The 23621-nt window shown below is 48.0% G+C and overlaps 1 protein-coding gene across 2 annotated transcripts in view; it reads right to left on the bottom strand.

The window, feature by feature from the left end:
• SEC24D (SEC24 homolog D, COPII component) overlaps positions 1–11887 on the bottom strand; it is a 108523-nt gene extending 96636 nt beyond the window's left edge. For both annotated transcript variants that reach the window (XM_083174461.1, XM_083174462.1), the window contains exon 1: positions 11734–11887. The gene's annotated coding sequence lies outside the window, so the exon portion shown is untranslated. The remainder of the gene's footprint in view (positions 1–11733) is intronic.
• Positions 11888–23621: the final 11734 nt, after the last annotated feature.

Raw genomic sequence — 23621 nt, 5'->3', positions numbered from 1 at the left:
TTCTGAAGTTTTTTCTACTCCTTTTTGATTTTCACTATTTTCGATTTGATTTACTGTGCAATGTACATTTGCTTTGCATTCTTTTTGCACTATTAGATTTGGATTCAATCTCACAGTGTTCCTGATCCTTCAGGCAGGAAATTGAAATCAAATCTGGATCGAATCGAATTCAGTAGTGAACACATTTTAGCGTGTACACACGGTGAGATATGCACAATTTTTCTATTCGGAATCGAAACTAAATGCACATTGAATGCTTTCAGCAGCATTCGATGCATATTTGATCCCGATGCACGCTCCCGTGTAGTGTAAATCTAATAAAAAAATAGGCTTGGCAGGGAAGACTATAGTACAGATCTGTACTATATAGTCAAATTGAATGCATTTTGCGTACAGTTTCATTCCATCCCAATTCGATCCTAATGGAATCGGATCGAATCGAAAGCAAAATCGCACCATGTGTATCCACTATTAGATTTGCACTATCTACATTAGATTTGCACTATGCACTATTAGATTACCACTAGATAGTCTTGTCTGCCAAGACTTTTTTCGGTACTTGTTTCCTAGAACGGCGCCCGTCGGGTCTATCGCATACCATTAAGTTAAGGTATGCGATGGGACCCGATCAGAGCCGATATCAGGGTTTTCTGTACAATTCTGTACAATTTTAACATCACGTCGCATCGCATGCCATTACAATGGCATGCGATGCGTCAAGACCCGATTTTGCATTGTAAAGGCACCCTGATGGCTAATTAGTATGTTAAATGGACCCCCAGACCCGATTTTTAATTGTACACCCACCCTGATGGGTGATTAATATTTGAAATGCACCCCCATTGTTTACGACACCCACACTATGAACGGCAACCCGAAGCGTGGCGAGCACAGCGAGCCCGTGAGGGGCGGTGGTACGCCTCCTCCGACCTTTTCATACCCCCACTATCCACGTCAGCGTGGAGTTGATTTTCAATATAGAGTGGCGAGCGCAGCGAGCCACCGAGCCTGAAGGGTGGCGAGCGCAGCGCGCCCCGCGAGGGGACACAGAATACATGTGAAGTCATCTACGTCCGCTCGCCACACTATATAGAATCAACTCCACGCTGACGTGGAAAGTGGGGGTATGAAAAGGTCGGAGGATGCGTACTGCCTCCCCTCGCGATGCGATGCAACCCGATCAGATAGACCCGATGCCATAAGATCATTATTGTGGGCGCCATGCTAGGAAACAAGTACCCTTTTTTCTATTCGGTTTCCATTACACAAGAGCGCGCATTGGGATCGAATCTGCATCAAATGCTAATAAAAGCATTCGATGTGCATTCAATTTCTATTTGATTTCAATTCAATTTTGCTTCTATAAGAAGAATTGAATAGAAAAATATAGACTATCTCACCATGCGTATCCTCTATAAGACAGGGGATTTATGCTTTACACATTCTATGATAAGAAAAGTGCTTTTAATTCATTTTATGGTGTGTACACACGGTAGCTTTGCCACGATATGCGAGTCCCGATGCGATCAGATCGCATCAGGACTCGCATCGCACGGCATGCAGTGGCACAATTTAGACTATATAGCGCAGATCTGCACTATATAGTCTTGCCCGCCCTCTCTATCTGACCGCCGACTTGCACTCACACGAGAGCACGCATCGGCAGCGCATCGGGCTCACAAGCCCTAAAAAAGCATGCGATCTGCATGTGATATGGCTTCCGATGTTCACTATATCGGCAACATCGGAAGCCATATCGCCCTGTGTGTACACACTATTAGAGTCATACAGTATGGTAACATTGTTCTGTTTGTTAACAAGATAGATGTTTATGTTATACCTCCTAGAAGCAAAAACAAGTTATGCCACTTTTTATTCCAGCTCTTTGACATTTAAAGGCTAATGTGCCCAAGACAATTTCCAAGGAATTAAATAATTTTTATTACGCGAAACAACTGCTGCATGTTCTTGTCTAAGTTCAGTTAAGATGCATTATGATGTACAGTAGTTCACATACAGAGTACTGGATTAGGTCAACCAGCGATTGGGTTTCTGCAGTGAGAGTGACTTGTTTTCTATGTTCTGGGGGAATCCTCGCTGTAATTCAGCGAGCCTGCACAGCTCGCCATGGGGCATTGATAGGGCTACCACCCGTCCGGGATTTCTCCGGACAGTCCGGTAATTGAGACCGGCGTCCGGAGTCCAGACGGGTGGCTGCCCCGGACTATACAATCCGGCCCGGCTCTGATCTGCCATGTCAGTCCCGCCCCTCCACCTCTGACTCGTCACAACACGTCACTGTGCAGTGCGCACTGCACATTCATTCGCCTGAGACGCATGCTCTCCCGCCCCACCTGCCTGACCTGCCAGAATAATTACACTGGCACTGACCTCCACACTCCACAGGCACATTCAGTGCTGTTAGTGGAAGTTGAAAGTCTGAAAACTTTGATAAACAGAGGCTGAGCTGGGGAAGAGGTGCTGCTTGAAGTTCAAGGTACTGGCTCTGCTAATAATCCTGCACACTTTCCATTTTATTTTTGCAATATAAAATCACAATGTGTGGCATATGTATACTGGGCATCATGGTTTGTGGCATATGTATAATGGGCATCTTGGTGTGTGGCATGTCTGTAATGGTCATCTCTGTGGCATATATATAATGGGCATCTGTGTGTGGCATATCTAATGGGCATCTGTGTGTGGCATTTGTATAATGAGCATCTCTGTGTAGCATATGTATAATGGGCATCACTGTGTGTGGCATATGTATAATGGGCATCACAGTGTGCAGTATATATATATATTGGGCATCACGGTGTGTGGCATATCTGTAATGGGCATCATGGTGTGTGGCATATCTGTAATGGGCATCACGGTGTGTGGCATATCTGTAATGGGCATCACAATGTGTGGCATATGTGTAATGAGCAACACGGTGTGTGGCATATGTATAAGGGACGTCACAGTGTGCGGCATATTTATAATGGGCATCTCTGTGTATGGCATATCTATAATGGGCATCTATTTGTGTGGCATATCTATAATGAGAATCACGGTGTGTGGCATATGTTTAATGGGCATCACGGTGTATGGCATATGTATAATGGTGTGTGGCAAATGTATAATGGGTATCACGGTGTGTGGCATATGTATAATGGGTATCACCGTGTGTGGTATATGTATAATGGGCATCACAGTGTGTGACATGTAACAGGCATTATGGTTTACATTTTTGGCGAGCACTGTCCCTGGTTTCCCTGTATAGCATGTAATGGGCATCATGGTGTGTGGTATAACATGTAATGGGCATTACGGTTTGCAAAATCAAGAATTGAATTGAATCCCAACAGGAGGGAAGAGGGCCCTGCTCGGAGGAGCTTACAATCTAGTAGGAAGGGGAGACAGACAGATTACAAGAGGTGCAAGCAAGTGGGTGGTGGCTAGATAGCAGGATGTAAACAGGCAACATGTAAATGGTAGAAGGGATGTCAGCATGGCACAGTGACAGCATAGTACAGTGGTTCCCAACATGGAGTACTAGTACCACTGGGGGTACTCTGCAGACCAGTTGGGGGTACAGTAGGAGCCCATCTCATCTATCTTCCTAGCCATGGCTATCCTATTGTTCTCGCGATGGCTATCCTATTGTTCTCAGCTGCAATACAATACATAGAACAATACAGTAGGGGATTAGCAGAGTAATGCATTTACTCACTTAATCCTATTATATGGATAGATGACAGTGGCTCCATCTGTACCTGAAAATAATATTGGTAATGGCATAAGAAGAAAAAGAAGTCTCCAAATGGCGGAAAACATCTCTCATTGCCATAGAGACAAACCACTCTGCATCACTTCCGGTTCCGTCTGCAGCATCATCAGTGTCCCTCGTGACCATCAATCCACTGGGAGTTACCCACGCTGCCCTCAGACATCAGCTGACATGGTGGAAGAAGCAGCGGCATTAATCCTACAGGTGTTAGCGGAAACCACGAAGACCGTGCACAGCCAGCAACCAGACACAGAGGGAAATGATTCCTGTCCGCACACTACTCCTCTACTCCTTTATATAAGGACACTTTTAAGGACACGCATACTGCTCACTTCCACTCCACTCGTAAGTACTCTGTATATTTCAAATTGAGAGGAAGGATACTCATAAATAAAAAGCCTAATCAGGGGGTACGAGAGAGAAAAAAAGGCAGGAACCGCTGGCATAGAGGACAGAGGAGATGTCAGCTGTGACACAGTGACACATGGATGGCAGAGGAAATGTCAGTGGTGGCACAGTGACGGCATATTGGGCAGAGGAGATGTCAGTGGTGACACAGTCACAGCATGGAGGGCAGAGGAGATGTCAGCGGTGGCACAGTCACAGCATGGAGGGCAGAGGAGATGTCAACAGTGGCACAGTCACAGCATGGAGGGCAGAGGAGATGTCAATGGTGGCACAGTCACAGCATGGAGGGCAGAGGAGATGTCAGCAGTGGCACAGTCACAGAATGGAGGGCAGAGGAGTTGTCAGCAGTGGCACAGTCACAGCATGGAGGGCAGAGGAGATGTCAACAGTGGCACAGTCACAGCATGGAGGGCAGAGGAGATGTCAGCGGTGGCACAGTCACAGCATGGAGGGCAGAGGAGATGTCAACAGTGGCACAGTCACAGCATGGAGGGCAGAGGAGATGTCAGCGGTGGCACAGTCACAGCATGGAGGGCAGAGGAGATGTCAACAGTGGCACAGTCACAGCATGGAGGGCAGAGGAGATGTCAGCGGTGGCACAGTCACAGCATGGAGGGCAGAGGAGATGTCAGCAGTGGCACAGTCACAGAATGGAGGGCAGAGGAGTTGTCAGCAGTGGCACAGTCACAGCATGGAGGGCAAAGGAGATGTCAGCGGTGGCACAGTCACAGCATGGAGGGCAGAGGAGATGTCAGCGGTGGCACAGTCACAGAATGGAGGGCAGAGGAGTTGTCAGTGCTTCTTAAAAGTGAAAGCATTGTGAAACTGCTACAAACATTTTCTGCAATACACCACAATCATACTCTGCAACTGATATGACACAACAGAAGATGTGTCAGCTATTTCCTAACCCCCAGGGTATTAGTTTTTGTGTGCTTTATACTTCCTGCACATTTCTAAAAAGACTGCCATGAAGCTGTCTAAGAATTTTGTACAAAAACACCACAACCAAAATAAAAATGACAACCAACAAAGATAAAACACACACATAGTAGGTGATTCTAATTGACTCGGTAAACTGTGAAGCTCGCAGATTACTGGGTCCCTGTGACGCCACCCTGGCAAATCAGGGCCGGATTAAGGGGGGGGGGGGCACAGGGGGTCAGTGCCCCTGGGCCCCCCTCTATCTAGGGGCTTCCTGTGGTAGGCGTGTATTTTAAAAAAAAAAATCATTTTTTTTGTTTCTTAGCTAAAGGTTTTGTGCATGGGAGTGGGGTAGTGCTGCAGCTTCACCTATCTGCCAATGTGACAATGATTAATGGTACTGAGCATCGGGAGCTAAGGCACACTGACTGTACAAGTTTGCAGTGCATAACTGGGAGTTGAATAAGTCCCATGAGACTTTGCACAAGAGGTCAGAGGCAGAGAGGCTTGTGCTGAGCTCTGCTTAGTGGAGCACACCATATGCTTCTCAGGCCCATGGAGGACAGCAGCAGCATAGCCATGGGAGGGTTTTCAATCAGCACTGGGACTGTGAGTTCTCCTACATAGTAAGGTGCAGAGGGACAAACAAAGGCTTTCCATGTGATTTTATATATATATATATATATATATATATATATATATATATATATATATATATATATATACAGTATATACAAACACAGGGGGCCCAGCACTCACTACAACAAACTAACTCACCTTAACATTATTATGAAGTTGTCAGTGCTGACGTCAGAGACCCTCCTCAAAAAAAGTTTAACCCCCTCGCCGGCCGCTCGCACCGGCATTGAATACCTGCCATAATTGTATGCATTCAATGTACTCCAAGGCAGCTGACAGGCAGGAGTGAATGTGTTCAAAATTGTGAGTGGCTCTGGTTATGAGAACCCAATTTTGTATGTAAAAATAGGTACAACTCCAAATCCATTTCTGCAATATCCACTGTATAAAAACTGTAGAAAAATAATGAATAAATGACAGCAGGTTATGACATTGCAGGTTACAGGGATGCAACGGAGACCCGGCATCAACAAGTGCATATATACTTGCTGATGCAGGGAGTGATGGAATGACAGAGGCGGCCATGCTGCATTCGGCGATATCATCAGATTGAGCTACCTGCACATCCAACCTGAAGACTGAACAACTGAGTCACGGGAGTGCACAATAGTGCGTCCACACTGGATGATGTAAAAAGTCCTGATCCTTCAGATTCGAATACATCATTCAAAATATCATCTACTGTGTGACGTTTCACTGGTCTGAAATAAAACAATCAGCTAAACAGAGCACTGTTCTGAGGGGATGGATACAATTAGAATTATTAGGATAATGAATTCACTGACATATGAAGAAGCAGCCAGGATGACAGGACACTATCACTCACACACTGGATGGGTGGGCTAGGCTGCACATTCTAATTCCAAATATACTGTAGTGTTTTTTTTTTGAATATTTCGGATTTCCTTTCCCCCGCCCCTTTATTCATACTTAACAAGTCCCCCGATGTCCACGGCAGCCTACAGGATCTTCTTTGGCATCTTCAGCGGTCCCAGGAGTGCATTGCGTGGGCACGCCGGTGACATCACCGGTGAGCCTGCAAACTCGTGCAATGCACCAATGGGACCGCTGAAGAAGATCCTGAAAGCTGCAATGTATGCCAGGGGCCACCAAGGACACCGGAGGACATCACGGGACCATTGGGGGGACCAGGTAAGTATGTAACAAAAAAATCCAATAACCGTAAAAGGTACTTGTTTCCTAGCACGGCCACAATCTTATGGATCGTGTACCTTTAAGTTAAGGTACACGATCCATAAGATGGACCCGATTTCCTTTGAAATCAGGTCCATTTTGCCGGCTAGGACACAATATCGGGGGCATCGCGTCGGTCGGGACCATTAACAATGGTCCCGACACGACCGACGCGATGCCCCCGATATTTCCATAGGCTTCAATGTTAAAAAATATTTTAACATTGAAATCGTGTCGGGAAAGGTAAAATATCGGGGGCATCGCGTCGGTCGGGACCATTAACATTGGTCCCGACGCGATGCCCCCGATTTTTCCATAGGCTTCAATGTTAAAATATTTTTTAACATTGAAATCTTGAAAAAATGTGAAAAATGTGAAATGGGCCAATATGACCCATTTCACATTATAGATGTCCCCGTCGTCACCCCACGATAGACGCCAACCCGAAGCGTGGCGAGCGCAGCGAGCCCGCGAGGGGCGGCGGTGCGCGTCCTCCGACCTTTTCATTCCCCTACTATCCACGTCGGCGTGGAGTTGAGAATAGAATAGTGTGGCGAGCGCAGCGAGCCACCGAGCCCGAAGCGTGGCGAGCGCAGCGAGCCCCGCGAGGGGTCGCGTATAACTTCACAGGTATACGCGTCCCCTCGCAGGGCTCGCTGCGCTCGCCACGCTTCGGGCTCGGTGGCTCGCTGCGCTCGCCACACTATTCTATTCTCAACTCCACGCCGACGTGGATAGTAGAGGAATGAAAAGGTCGGAGGACGCGCACCGCCGCCCCTCGCGGGCTCGCTGCGCTCGCCACGCTTCGGGTTGGCGTCTATCATGGGGTGGGGTGTACGCCGTCAAATTTGAGGGGGTTGGGAATATTTTACATTGAAACCAATGTAAAATCGGGTCCCAGGGACCCGATTTACATTTCATTCAATGAAAAAATCGGGTCTAAAATCGGTCGGTCGCATCGCATGCGACCAAATCGCATGCGATGCGATCGACACGATTTTTCCGACACGACCACCCCGATGTAAATCGGTGTGGCCGTGCTAGGAAACAAGTACCCCGTAAAAATCCCTTATCCAAAATACTTGTGGTCCCGAGCATTTCGGATAAGGGATACTCAACCTGTATTATGATTAGCAGTGCTTAGGGCATAGGGTGAACGCCTGTAAGTTCTCTTCTTTCTGTTAATTCTGTGTGACACTAAAAAAGTGACAAGCTTAACAACTAAACAGGAGCATATTAAAGTAAGATAGCAAAGCACACTGCACTACACCACACACAAACAATGCAACTTACTGCATACTTCTTCAATTTCCTCTAGTCTGCATCCAACACACATGGCATAGGCTACTATTGACTATATCCTTGCTTCCTCTAGCCCAGTGGTTCTCAACCTCGGTCCTCAGAACCCCCAACAATGCACGTTTTGCAGGTCTGCTGAAATAATTAGCTCCATCTGTGGATCTTTTAAAATGTGTCAATGAGTAATGCGTGCACCTGTGCACATGCTGGGTGACCTAGAAAACGTGCAATGAGGATCAAGGCTGAAATCAACTGCATTTGTCCAACTTCTTCTTTCTACTATGGGTGGTATTCAATGCTCTGATGGCAACCTATGACAGCAAGCAGTGCCGATAGCTCTCCGTCAGAGTATTCAACTCCCTCCCCTTCACTCGCGGTTTCCACCTCGCTGGTTCTTTTCAGCGAGGAGAAAATGGCGAGTGTGTCCATTAAAACGGCGGGGCTCGCCACAAAATTCAGTGGACTCGCCGAACCTCGCCGTTTAAGGGGATGGCTTTTCCTCACCGAAAATAAGTCATCCTCCCTGTACAAACCCCCCTCGCCATGGCATTGAATACAACTCTATATGTACTTTCCCAGGATTCCCCTGTGTGTCTTCTTAAAAGACTTCTCTAATGAATTTGTATTGTATTAAACAATGATTGTACACTTTTGAACAACCTTCCTTAAATCTGACCCCTTTGCCATGTGACAAACAGAGGAAGGACTCGAATGTCGACTGTGTCGACATACGAGGGAAAAAAACACGTGAAAAACCCATGTTGACTTTTTGACTGTCGACCGTCTCAATCTCGACTTAATGCTTGTGTCGACCTTATAACGATGTCGACCAAAGACCTGTCCACCTTCAGTGGTCGACCTAATGATCCACACCCCTCTGTATGCCCAGAAACACAAATCTAGTAAGTGTGTTACTAGGACACACAGAGAAGCACATTTCAGCACAGCTGTAAGAGGACTGGAAGGATACACACTAGGAGATTTTCATTTCCAACGACTTACACAAAATCTCTGGAAGCTATACTGTATCTTTCACCAAGTCTGCTATGCTGACCACACATTTCAATTGAGCTTCTGGTGACCACTGGTGTTAGCTAATAAGGAAGTATGGAGAGAGGGATCCCTTAAGGTCCATACACACATGTATGGACAGCGATAACAGCTGTCAACCCTGGGGAGAAGGCCGCTCAGTGCATACACACTGAACAACTTTCCCCCTACCCGACGATGTCAGCGAGGTGATGCGAGAGCATGCATCGCCGATCACTGCTCATCACCGGGCCGTACACACTGGGTGGCTTTGAGCTGAAAGCCACTCAAAACACCAAGTTTCAGTGGCTTTCAGCTCAAAAGCACCCAGTGTGTATGGGCCTTTACTTGTTACATGTGAAAGAAGTCACTATGAGGTTATGGTTGTCCAAAAGCAGTCAGCGCCTTAAATGCATTTAGCCAGATGCAGCTCCATTACTTCAGATTGTGTGTTGATATTTCATCCTTATTGGCTATCGTCAGTATGAGACATAGATTCTGGCAGATGATGCAAATCTGAATACCACAGAGAGCTTTCACTTTCACTCTGGGTTACTTATATAACAATATGGTACTGATGCTACTAGTCTCACCCATTAGCAGTAAGCTACTGCTTGTACATCTGCTTGTACAAATAGCTGGCATTAGTCAGTGCAAGTGGTCTGTCTGAAATCTGACAGATCTCTGTGTACACACAACTCAGTATACCTGCAATTCTATCTATATTCCCTCACGAAACGTAGCCCCCATGCAAACACCCTATTGCGCCAACTTGGTCCCAAGCGGAGTTCGGGCCGAGATGCTACGACTTGCTTGTACATATGTACGCACAGCTACAGAGCATGTGCATTGCTAAAAGTCAACAACTGCAAAAATGAACTTGCATACAAACATACATTTGGTATTTTAACTGAAAAATACCGAATCAAATACAAAAAAGAAAAAGTAAATTATGCAACTAACATTTTTATCAGCACGGTTTTAAACCATGGGCCTGATTCAGACCTGATCGCAGGGCTGCCAACAGCCAGCAATCAGTTAACACCGCTCTGCCAGAGTGAATCTAGTCACAGCCATGCAAATATTTCCGAATCCATTCACCATCGAATGATTTTCCCTGTGTGTGCATGCTTTGAGTATCCCAGGACTTCCTTGGTGGCTGCAATGGGAACAGGCTGATTGTTGCCGGTGCTGATGTCACACACCTTCCCTTAAATGCTTGGGCACGCCTGCGTTTTTCCTAGGTACGTCTGCATTTTTTCTGTCATTCAATGAAACGGCCCGTTACCAGCCCCAAATGCCGGCTTCCTGTCACTCCTTGGGAACAGCTAGCACTCAAAAGTGTAGTAGGATTACATCGGTGAATGGTGTTGCACACGGGCATTGTGGCCCAGATGCATGCGCAGTCTATCAATAATCATCCGCTGTGCGAATTCACACAGCAGCGATCAGGTCTGAATCAGATCCCATGTACAGCATGCATACTGTAGCTCATCTTCTTTTGACGTGCATTTTATTTGTGTACTAATTGTGCTATCAAATGCAAATTCATCAAGTACGTACTATCATAATTGGGAAAATGACGAGGTAGCACCACCTCAGGAGCTAATTTTGGTGCTTTTTGGAAATCGTACTAATAATTATATATCACAATGCAAGCTGAAAGATACACAAGGGTTCTCACTACCCTCTTGTCTATATCTTATAATTAAGTGCCGTGTACACTGTACAGTACCTACCGACTGAAACATTGGACAAGTGACACAGGTTATGTTTAAAGGTCCCATGAGTGTGGCCTTTTCATTGGATACTGATTGGTATGAGGGCATCAGGGAAGGATACCGTTGTCTCATTGTGGACATAAGTATACTCTGGCTCCATTTGCTATCTTGTACATTCCTTTCAAGTTAAATGCCAGTAAATATCTCACTGTGTATACAGTGTGTATGTGTATACGGAGAGAGACTGATGTTATTTATTTTCACAAAGTAAACCAAACTTTGCTTAAACTTTAACAAAACTAAAAAAAAAGTGCTCTAGTACTCCCTATACTAGACTACATGGATGGCACTAATCTAATTTTCTGCCCCATATGTTCATCCTTTTTAACCTACACAGCAAAATATTTAACTACTCAAATTGTGACATATTTAATGAAAAACAGGTATGGCATAACAGACACACACATGAGAAATCCATATTGGGCTGAAACACAACTACTATTATTAGACCCTTTACACAATAATTCTTATCACTAAACTATGATCCTTCTGTCCTTCTATTTCTGTTATTATTTCTGCTGACATATGACACGTGTCCCGCATACACACAGTAACAGCACCTGTGCCACCTCTGCCCCCAGCACCCTGCCCAGCCTCACCAGCTACACATCTCACACTTAACATCCCGCTAGTCTGATTGCAGCAGCCTGCCCTTCACACAGTGGGAGCCGGTCAGTGGGTTACCTGAGCTGGCAGTGACGTCCCTGCCGGTACCACGATCCTACTTGTAGGGAACTTGCAGCAGCGGAGCCGGCGGCACAGGGGAGCGAGCTCTGCCACGTCAGACAGCAGCAGCCACAGCTGGGGCGCGCACCCGACGATAGAATGACTCTCGCTACTCCGCCGGGGTGCGCGCATCTGCTAGACTGTCGCTGCTTGGCAGCGAGCTCGCTCCCGTTCGGTGCTTCCCATCCACCAGCACGGGAGCGCGCACCACGTCACCAATGGATACAGCAGCAGCAGGAATCGGAGGTGTCGTACGACGTACAGTAATAATCCCGGAACGCCGGTCACTGGCCACAGTCAATTACCGGCCGGGTTGCTGTGTGATGAGGAGAATGCATGGCCTCTGTGCTGCAGCATTTCTATGTAGAAGCTTCTGTGCTTGGTGACATCTTTGCTTAGGTGGGAAGGGGCTTCTCTGTGATGAAAAGTTTTTTTTACACCATTATAAAACTATGGGTACTTATGAGTTATCCGGGCGTCCGATTTTTAAATCGGGTCGGATCGGGACATCGCATCGCATCGCATGCGACCATCGGATGCGATGCGATGCGATGACCCGATTTTTCCATAGGAATCAATGTTAAAATGGACTGAGTCCATTTTAACATGGAATTCAATGGGAAAAAGGGGTCCTTTTCATACCCCTACTATCCAAGTGGGCATGGAGTTGGATATAAACCTGTGGCGAGCGTAGCGAGCCACCGAGCCCGAAGCGTGGCGAGCGTAGCGAGCCCCGCGAGGGGACACGGAATACCGTCCCCTCGCGGGGCTCGCTTCGCTCGCCACGCTTCGGGCTCGGTGGCTCGCTACGCTCGCCACAGGTTTATATCCAACTCCATGCCCACTTGGATAGTAGGGGTATGAAAAGGACCCCTTTTTCCATAGGAATCATTTTAACATTGATTCCTATGGAAAAATCGGGTCATCGCATCCGATGGTCGCATGCGATGCGATGCGATATCGCATCGCATCTGATTGTATGCCTTATCTTAAGGCATACAATCAAAAAATCGGCAGCCCGGATAACTCACAAGTACCAAACTATGTCATAGAGAAGTGACAGAGAGGATGCCTGGCATAGACTGGGGCATTTGCACAGTACTTGGCCATAAGCCAACCACCCATCATGGTGGTTATTTGGTACCATGTATATTTATAAAAAAATTAAATTGGTTCAGCTGAGGGGTTACATTGCCACACTGGTAACGTACCCATACAGTAGTAAAGTAAAAAACCGGAACGCCGGTTGGACAGGATCCATTCATCAAACTGCATTCCAGAGCTTGTAGTGTCCTGTCCTGGGAGGTAAAGCTGAGTACACATATATACAATTGTCCGGCCGTTCTTTCGTTCAATTGTATATGTGTGTACGCTGTCCCTTACGAGCGATAAACGGCAAAAAACTGTCTTGACCGTCCATACTCGGTCGGTCGACGGTTCTTTGCTGTTTAATTTTCATCCGACAGGACGGCTTCATATCGGTACAAAAGTGCAGTGTGTACGCACGTTCGACTGATATGCTGACGTCCTTGCGACTATACTGCCAAAGCTGGAACAAGCATGTGGGCGTTCCATAGCTGCAGCATCTCTGGCAGGGTGAACTAAAAAAAAAAACGGCGTGGGGTCCCCCCCACAGCCGTAACCAGCACCAGGCAGAAAGAGCCGGGGCTGGTATTAAAAAATCAGGAAACCCGACAAATAGGGCTTCGCTGATTTTTTAAAATAAGCCCCAGGCTCCAGGTCCGGGGCTGGTTCCCAAAATACGGGGGACAAAAGTACCAGGGGTCCCCCTTATTTTAAGAACCAGCCCCAGGCCAAACCAGCCAGCAGGGTAATGCCACAGCCGGGGGACACTTATTATATAAGGTCCCGCGGCCAAAGCATTCAGCCCTCTGACCGGTCAGCCTGGCCTGGGGGAGTGGGGACCCACCCCAATAAAGGGGTCCCCCCCCTCCAGGACTTACCTGACCAGGCTGAAGTCTGGTGCTGTCCCCGGTGGCCCTGTGCGGTGGCCACCGGGCTGATCATTGTGTAAAAAAAATAGAATAAAAACTATTTTTACACAAAGATCAGCTCGATGCCCACCGCCCAGGGGCATCGAGGACAGCACCAGGCTTCAGCCTGGTCAGGTAAGTCTATGAGTCCCAGCAAGCCTTCCCCGCAAGCTGGGACTTGGAGAACCACAAGTCCCAGCATGCGGGGCATTAAAGGGCCCGCTGGGTCTTGTAGTTTTACAGTAAAAAAAATAGTTAAATAAATACACACTGACACTTTAGAAAAATAAAAAATTAATACATACATTACACAAACACACTGATACTTACCTATCTTAATCCCGTAGGTAGGTCCCAGGGTCCGGTCCGGTGGCTTGGTTCCGGGTCTGGTCCGGGGCTCCAGGGCTGAAGAGTCCAGGGTCCTGGATCCGTAGTAATCCAAAGGGGTACCTGGGGAAGGAAATCCTACTCACCTGTCCTCTGGCGTCCACCCAGGCATCTTCACTTCAAGACGCGCTGCTCCCGGCTGCTGGTACCCGCTCTGCTCCGCTGTATACGTGGAATTATGCAGTCATTTTAAGGAATAAAAAGTACCTTTGCATTTGGAAAGTCTGGTGAGTGCCTTGTTCTTGGACTCTCATACAAGCCGTTCTAGCATCTGCACGTAGCACCCCAGCAAAAATTACAAGGATTTACTGTGAGTGCATTGGAAAGAGACATTTTTATATATATATATATATCCTACTGTATGCCGGCACTCAGGGGTCTCGGGGTCAACTGGCTTGGGTGCACTTAAAATAATACAAACAGTCCTCCAATGAAAGGCACTCCAATTGCAGATAAAAACTTTTTAGTAAATGGATGTCACCGAATACATTGTATTTTCGGGGTCAGCGCCCCTTCCTCAAGGTACAATCCAAAACTGGAAACTGGTTACTCTGCTGCTTCCAGTTTTGGATTGTACCTTGAGGAAGGGGCGCTGACCCCGAAAATACAATGTATTCGGTGACATCCATTTACTAAAAAGTTTTTATCTGCAATTGGAGTGCCTTTCATTGGAGGACTATATATATATATATATATATATATACGCTCTACACACACTAAATTAACTGATAATTAATAGTGGAGATTTGGTTTATGAATTGATCAATGCATTTAAGCCTGCAGCCCCCTTCACGGGACCCCACTTTTCTGCAGGTCCTAACACTATCGCTGAAAATGGCTACAGCCCTGGGGGCTGCAGGCTTAAATGCATTCATGAACCAAATCTCCACTATTTATTATCAGTTAATTTAGTGTGTGCAGAGCCCCTACAATGTCTGTTTAAACAATGTGGTCACAAGCCATAGGGCACCCCAAAACTAGGAAAGGTGAGTTCCGATGTTAAGTGTATATATTGTTTATTAGATAAATTTTTTAAATTAGTCTTATTGTGGTCACATTCTCTCATGCACCCTGCTTTAACTAAGATTCCATACCTTATGTTAACCATTTCCCTAGATGATTAGTGACAGGTGTGTTGGTAGCTGCTCACCTATAAAAGCAAAGTGTGCTGTGAGCTTCAGACCAGATAGCATGCCTGGAATCAAACATTGATGTGATAGCTACAGTATGTGTATTGTAGCCATTTTCAGCGATAGTGTTAGGACCTGCAGAAAAGTGGGGTCCCGTGAAGGGGGCTGCAGGCTTAAATGCATTGATCAATTCATGAACCAAATCTCCACTATTTATTATCAGTTAATTTAGTGTGTGCAGAGCCCCTACTGTTACGGTGCCCTGGCCTGGGCGCTGGAGACAATAGCTGGTTCCAGAAGACGAGGTGATCAGGAGTGAGCCCGTAGCCGGGACCGCCGGTTAGGACGGCCACAGCGGGTACTACACTCACTCTGTTGAGTCCCCGAGGCAGATGGCAAACCCCTGCGGAGCTAGGCTTCACCTGGGGCCGCCGCGTCTGAAGGAGCGAGTTATGCCCGCTCCGACCCCGATGCAGCCAGGTCTTATGTGATGACAAGGGGTAAGCGATCGCCACGGGGAATCCCAAGAGGACCAACTAACTAATGGACCTAACTGGGAAAAAGGCCCCTAACTGCCGGCACCAGGCCAAGACGGGAGCGAGACCGAGTCGCAGACACCAGCTGAAGGACGGGAGTCCCCAATAAACACACCAGAGGGACCGTGACTCCCAAAGCAGGGATCTGGAGGAAGAAGCGACACTCCTGCCTAAACTGAATACTAACGACAGACAGGGGCAAGGGAACATATACCGACAAAAGGGGATAAAGAGACAAAAAGAGGGATTACCAAAAATAATCCCACGGAGGGGCAAAGCCACGGAGGGCCAGTGAACCAAGGAAGGAAAAGACCAGGGCTCCACTGGAGCACTTACGTGACCCACGGAAGATGGAGACTGTGGGTCCGATGCAGGCTCACAGGCTGAAGATGGAATACAGCTGAGGAGTCCAGGGGGAGACAGGAAATAATCACCGCTGGAGAAACGGACAGGCAAGCTGGGAAACCAGGAAGGCTGAAGCAGAGGACCACAGCCAGGGAATCTAGGACCAAGGACCTAGGGGACCGGAGGACAACAGCAATATGCTTTGGGAAGCAATAAGCTATAACCGGCGTCTGTGCCCAGCAGACGCCGGCTATTTATTCAAAATTCGCGACGCCTGACTAACGTCAGGCGCGCGCGCTCCAGGCCGCCGGGCGGAAGTTCGGGGACGTTGCCTAGCAACGCCCCGACGCTTAGCCTCAGAGTGAGGCTTGGGACGCTGCCCAACAACGTCCCCCACCGCGTCAGATAACGCTGCATCCGCCGCGTCAGATGACGCTGCACCCGCCGTCCGTCCGGGTGCAGGGATTCCCGGGCGGCGGCGTGCAACACCTACATTGTCTGTTTAAACAATGTGGTCACAAGCCATAGGGCACCCCAAAACTAGGAAAGGTGAGTGACGATGTTAAGTGTATATATTGTTTATTAGATTCATTTTTTTAATTAGTCTTATTGTGGTCACATTCTCTCATGCACCCTGCTTTAACTAAGATTCCATAGCTTATCTTAACCATTTCCCTGATGATTAGTGACAGGTCAGATGACGCTGCACCCGCCGTCCGTCCGGGTGCAGGGATTCCCGGACGGTGGCGTGCAACAGTACCCCCCCCTTGAGGAAGGGTTAACAACCCTTTCCCACCAGGTTTATCTGGGAATTGTTGAAAAAAGACCCTTCTTAGGTTGGGCGAATGCAAGTCTCCATCGGAAACCCAGGACCTCTCTTCAGTGTACCAGAAACTGCAAGGAACCTCTCACTAGTCTGGAATCGAGGATTTTTTTCCACACGGAATTCCTGTTGCCCCTGCACCATCACTGGGGCAGAGCCACTCCTAATTGTGCGAGGAAATTTTTGTGAAAAAACCACAGGCTTAAGAAGTGAAGCATGGAAGGTACTCGAAATTTTGAGGGACTTAGGTAGAGCAAGACGGAATGCTACCGGATTAACCCTCCTGACAATCCGAAAAGGACCAATGAAACGAGGCCCCAACCTCGCCGAAGGTTGGTGAAGCTTTATATTACGGGTGGATAGCCACACCCAGTCACCAACCTTGAAAGGGCAAGGCCGTCTGGACTTGTCAGAAAATACCTTCTCTCTGAAAGAGGCTTCTTTAAGGGCCAAGAGGACTTTCTTCCATATGACTCTGAGTCGAGAGGCAGCTGCTGAAGAAGACCCAGGGGCATCAGGTCCCAAAGAATTAGCCCGTGGATGGAATCCGTAAACTGCACAAAAGGGCAACGTCTTAGAGGCCGAATGATGTGCGTTATTATACGCAAACTCGGCTAACGGCAGGAAACTGACCCAATCATTTTGCAGTTTGGAAACAAAGACCCTCAAATACTGTTTGAGAGACTGATTAAGACGCTCTGTTTGTCCATTGGCCTGTGGATGAAACGCAGAAGTGAGGCTGATCTTTACCTTTAGGGCTGCACAGAACATTCTCCAAAACTGTGCCACAAACTGTGGACCCCGGTCGGACACGATATCACTGAGAAATCCGTGCAAACGAAAAATGTGCTGAAGGAATAGCGTGGCCAGTTCTTTAGCCGAGGGTAACTGTCTTAAGGCCACGAAGTGTGCCATCTTAGAAAATCTATCGACGACAACCCAAATGACTTGACAGTGAGATGAGACTGGAGGCCCACAATAAAATCCATGGCCAAATGGGACCAAGGCCTGCCTGGAACGGACAGGGGCAACAATTCTCCCAATGGTCGAGCACGTGGAACCTTATGTCGGGCACACTCCGGACAAGACAACACAAAGTCCTTGTTGTTGCTGGCCATCCCCGGCCACCAGACCACACGGGATAACAGAGCAAGAGTCTTATATACTCCTGGGTGACCAGAAATCTTGGAATCATGGCATTCTGCCAAAACTCTGCGTCTTAATGAAGGGGGAACGAACAATCTATTCTCCGGAGTTTGGGCTGGAGCTTGCCCCTGAGCTTGCCGGAGAAGACCCTCCAAGGTCTGACTCACTCCGGCATGAATACAGGAAGTAGGAACGCTGGGCCCTGACTTGATTCCACTCTCCTGTTGAGGAATGAAACATCTGGAAAGAGCGTCTGCCCTGATGTTTTTTGATCCAGGAATATAAGAAATAATGAAATTAAACCTCATAAAGAAGAGAGCCCACCGGGCTTGGCGAGCGTTCAGTCTTTTGGCTGACTCAATGTATTGCAGGTTCTTATGATCAGTTAAGACAAGAATCTGATTAACAGCTCCCTCCAGCCACTGTCGCCATTCGTCAAAGGCCCACTTGATGGCGAGTAATTCCCTGTTGCCCACATCATAATTGGACTCTGCCTGAGAAAATTTTCTGGACATGTAGGCACAGGGGTGAAATTGTAAAGACTCCGGATCTCTCTGAGAGAGAACCGCCCCGGCCCCTACTTCGGAGACGTTGACTTCTACCACAAAAGGCAGATCAGGGTTGGGGTGTTTAAGAATTGGAGCCGAAATGAAGGCCTGCTTCAAGGTCTTAAAAGCCTGTTCTACCTGAGGACTCCACGCCTATGGATCCGCCCCTTTTTTGGTCAGAGCCACCAAGGGTGCCACAATAGAAGAAAAGGCATGAATGAAACGCCTATAATAATTGGCGAACCCAAGGAATCGCTGGACTGCTTTTAAATTGGTGAGTCGAACCCAATCTAAAATGGCTTGTAATTTCTTGGGGTCCATTTGGAACCCTTGAGAAGAGATTATATATCCCAAAAAAGATACCTGGGTCACCTCAAATTTGCATTTGTCAAGTTTCATGAATAACTGGTTTTCCCGCAATTTCTGCAGCACCTGGCGCACTTGTGCCCTATGTGAGTCCAAGTCTTGGGAAAAAATTTAAATATCGTCTAAATAGACAACTACGAATTTGCCCAAGAATTCCCGAAGGACATCGTTAATGAAATCCTGAAAAACGTCTGGGGCATTGGAGAGACCGAACGGCATTACCAGGTACTCATAGTGCCCCGTCTGAGTACTGAACGCCGTTTTCCATTCGTCCCCTTCCTGGATTCTTATGAGGTTATAAGCCCCCCTTAGATCTATTTTAGAAAAAAATGGTAGCGGATCGTAGTTGATCGAACAGAACCATAATTAAAGGAAGTGGATAGGTGTTTTTCACTGTAATTTTATTGAGGGCACGGAAGTCTATGCAAGGCCTCAAAGAACCATCTTTTTTTTCCACAAAAAAGAAGCCGGCACTGAGCGGAGATTTAGAGGGCCGAATAAACCCCTTGGACAGACTTTCTTGGATGTACTCATCCATAGCCTTTGTCTCCGGGAGAGACAATGCATAAAGTCTGCACTTGGGCAATGGCGCGTTGGGGACTAACTGGATGGCACAGTCGTATGGCCGGTGTGGAGGCAAACTGTCGGCCTTACCCTTAGAAAAAACATCTGAAAAATCCTGGTAAGGAACGGGAACCCCTGCTAAAGAGGTGGATTTTACAGGGAGTGAAATATGAAGGCACTTCTGTTGACAATTGGGGTTCCACTGGGTAATCTCCCCAAGGCGCCAATCAATAATAGGATTGTGTCTTTTCAACCAGGGGAAACCCAACACGATGGGTACCGAAGGACATGAGGTTAACAGGAAGGTGATCTCCTCCTGGTGAAAAAGACCAATGGTCAACCGTACGGGCGGAGTCTGACATGTGACGGCCCCATTAGATAGTACCCCACCATCTAAGCCCCGTAGGGTAATGGGGATAGGAAGCTGGAGTTGAGGAATCCCCAAACTCTGGGCGAGGGCAGAATCCAGGAAATTACCGGCCGCGCCACTGTCGATAAACACAGACCCTGAAAAATTACATCCCTGAAAAGAAATATGCCCTGGGATTAATAATGAATCTAGAGAGGAAAACAGCTGGAGGCCAAAGTGAACCCTCTCTTCGTTCACTTGGCCTGACCTTTTACTGGCCTATTGGGACAATTTCTCAAAATGTGACCCTTACAGCCACAGTATAAACAAAGACCTGGGCTCAGTCGGCGAGCCCTTTCTTCCGGGGAAATGCGAGCTGCCCCGAGTTGCATAGGCTCCTCGCTTTCCTCAGGGGTCACCGGAACATAGGGAACCACCCGAGTGAGCGAGCCCCGTTCCGACATCCGCTCACAGAGGCGACGGTCAATTTTAATGGCTAATTCCATTAATTTGTCCAGAGTTTTAGGTGCCGGGTATTGAATGAGGCAAACTTTGATTTCGTCAGCCAGACCGCAACGAAATTGACTGCGTAATGCAGGATCGTTCCATCCGCAATCATTTGCCCATCGGCGGAACTCAGTACAATAAGCCTCAGCTGGGTCTTTCCCTTGCTTGAGGGCCCTAAGATGAGTCTCTGCTGAGGCTTCACGGTCGGGATCATCATACAATAATCCAAGCGAACTAAAGAAACTGTCTAACGAGGACAGAGCTGGGCTGTCCGAAGGCAGTCCAAAGGCCCAGGTCTGGGGGTCACCCTGGAGCAATGATATTACAAGTCCAATACGCTGAGCCTCGGACGTGAAGGAGCGTGGTTTGAGCCGAAAATACAACTTGCAGCTCTCTCGAAAATTAAAAAAAGTTTTGCGATCCCCAGAGAACCGATCTGGTAAGTTCATTTTGGGGTCTGAACCCCCTGACTCTGGAGGCCGCATCCTTTGCTCTTGGGAAGCTACTTTCAAGGATAATTCTGAGTAAGCCCTTGAAGCTGATCAGAAAAAGTCTGGGGAGTGGTACTCATGATACAAGATAACAAAATTGATCACCCCACAAAGTATCTGACAAAGGAAATCTGTCTTATTCAGGCCGGTTATAATGTTACGGTGTCCTGGCCTGGGCGCTGGAGACAATAGCTGGTTCCAGAAGACGAGGTGATCAGGCGTGAGCCCGTAGCCGGGACCGCCGGTTAGGACGGCCACAGCGGGTACTACACTCACTCTGTTGAGTCCCCGAGGCAGATGGCAAACCCCTGCGGAGCTAGGCTTCACCTGGGGCCGCCGCGTCCGAAGGAGCGAGTTATGCCCGCTCCGACCCCGATGCAGCCAGGTCTTATGTGATGACAAGGGGTAAGCGATCGCCACGGGGAATCCCAAGAGGACCAACTAACTAATGGACCTAACTGGGAAAAAGGCCACTAACTGCCGGCACCAGGCCAAGACGGGAGCGAGACCGAGTCGCAGACACCAGCTAAAGGACGGGAGTCCCCAATAAACACACCAGAGGGACCGTGACTCCCAAAGCAGGGATCTGGAGGAAGAAGCGCCACTCCTGCATAAACTGAATACTAACGACAGACAGGGGCAAGGGAACATATACTGAAAAAGGGGATAAAGAGACAAAAAGAGGGATTACCAAAAATAATCCCACGGAGGGGCAAAGCCACGGAGGGCCAGTGAACCAAGGAAGGAAAAGACCAGGGCTCCACTGGAGCACTTACGTGACCCACGGAAGATGGAGACTGTGGGTCCGATGCAGGCTCACAGGCTGAAGATGGAATACAGCTGAGGAGTCCAGGGGGAGACAGGAAATAATCACCGCTGGAGAAACGGACAGGCAAGCTGGGAAACCAGGAAGGCTGAAGCAGAGGACCACAGCCAGGGAATCTAGGACCAAGGACCTAGGGGACCGGAGGACAACAGCAATATGCTTTGGGAAGCAATAAGCTATAACCGGCGTCTGTGCCCAGCAGACGCTGGCTATTTATTCAAAATTCGCGACGCCTGACTAACGTCAGGCGCGCGCGCTCCAGGCTGCCGGGCGGAAGTTCGGGGACGTTGCCTAGCAACACCCCGACGCTTAGCCTCAGAGTGAGGCTTGGGACGCTGCCCGGCAACGTCCCCCACCGCGTCAGATGATGCTGCATCCGCCGCGTCAGATGACGCTGCACCCGCCGTCCGTCCGGGTGCAGGGATTCCCGGGCGGCGGCGTGCAACACCTACAATGTCTGTTTAAACAATGTGGTCACAAGCCATAGGGCACCCCAAAACTAAGAAAGGTGAGTGACGATGTTAAGTGTATATATTGTTTATTAGATTCATTTTTTTAATTAGTCTTATTGTGGTCACATTCTCTCATGCACCCTGCTTTAACTAAGATTCCATAGCTTATCTTAACCATTTCCCTGATGATTAGTGACAGGTGTGTTGGTAGCTGCTCACCTATAAAAGCAAAGTGTGCTGTGAGCTTCAGACCAGATAGCATGCCTGGAATCAAACATTGATGTGATAGCTATGTGTATTGTAGCCATTTTCAGCGATAGTGTTAGGACCTGCAGAAAAGTAGGGTCCCTTGAAGGGGGCTGCAGGCTTAAATGCATTGATCAATTCATGAACCAAATCTCCACTATTTATTATCAGTTAATTTAGTGTGTGCAGAGCCCCAACAATGTCTATTTATATATATATATATATATATATATATATATATATATATATATATATACAGGGTTCTCCAAAACGCGCTATAGCGCGTATTTTACCCTAAAACAGTCCCCGAGGACTCAGCTGTCAAAACTAAAGGGGTTCCCCGAGGACGCGCTGTGCAGATTCTGTACCTGTGACTGAGACGCCAGCGTGAGCCGCTGCGAACCAATCACTGCAGCGGCCGCCGGGACCCAATCATTGTACAGTGGCCGCCTGGCAGCCAATCACTGTACATTTTACAGGTTGCTGCCGCTGCGCACCCTAAAGCCACGCGCCCTGCAATTTGAGAGTCACTGTGCGTCCCCCGGGCCGCCCCCCGCCATGTAAGTCCAATACGCTGCTGAAAGCGCGGGGGGGACAGGATGGGATGCGGCTGTAACAGACGCTCTCAGCAGAGTAGGTGTCAGGATGACAGGGGACTGGATGTGGCTAAAACAACTCAGAGCAGCGTGTCAGCTATTCCAGCCACATCCAGTCCCCCGCCGCGCTGATAGCCCGCTCACCTACTCTGCTGAGCAGCAGGTCGCTTTTCCAGCCCTTGGGCAATGACCCCCCCTCCCCCCTCCATGGCAAAAAGCAAAAAATGCCCCCCCCCCCCCCCTCCACTGTGGCAACGAACCTTAAATGCAAACCCCCTTCCCACCTCATGGCAACCAGCATAAAACACCCTCTACCCTGTGTCAACCAGCATAAAATGCCCCCCAGCATGTAACCCCTGCAAGGAGCATATAACCCCTAGCAACAAGCATGTAGGTAAGCAGCACTTATGTGCTATAATATATACTTGTCATAAAAGTGTGTGCTATAATGTGTACTGGGCATATTGATGTGTTCTATAATGTGTACTGGGCATATCGGTGTGTTCTATAATGTGTACTGGGCATAATGGTGTGTACTGT

Source organism: Crinia signifera, chromosome 1, assembly GCF_055691185.1.
Source record: "Crinia signifera chromosome 1, ASM5569118v1, whole genome shotgun sequence".
Classification (NCBI taxonomy): Eukaryota; Metazoa; Chordata; class Amphibia; order Anura; family Myobatrachidae; genus Crinia; species Crinia signifera.
This window is presented reverse-complemented; position numbering and strand designations above follow the sequence as displayed.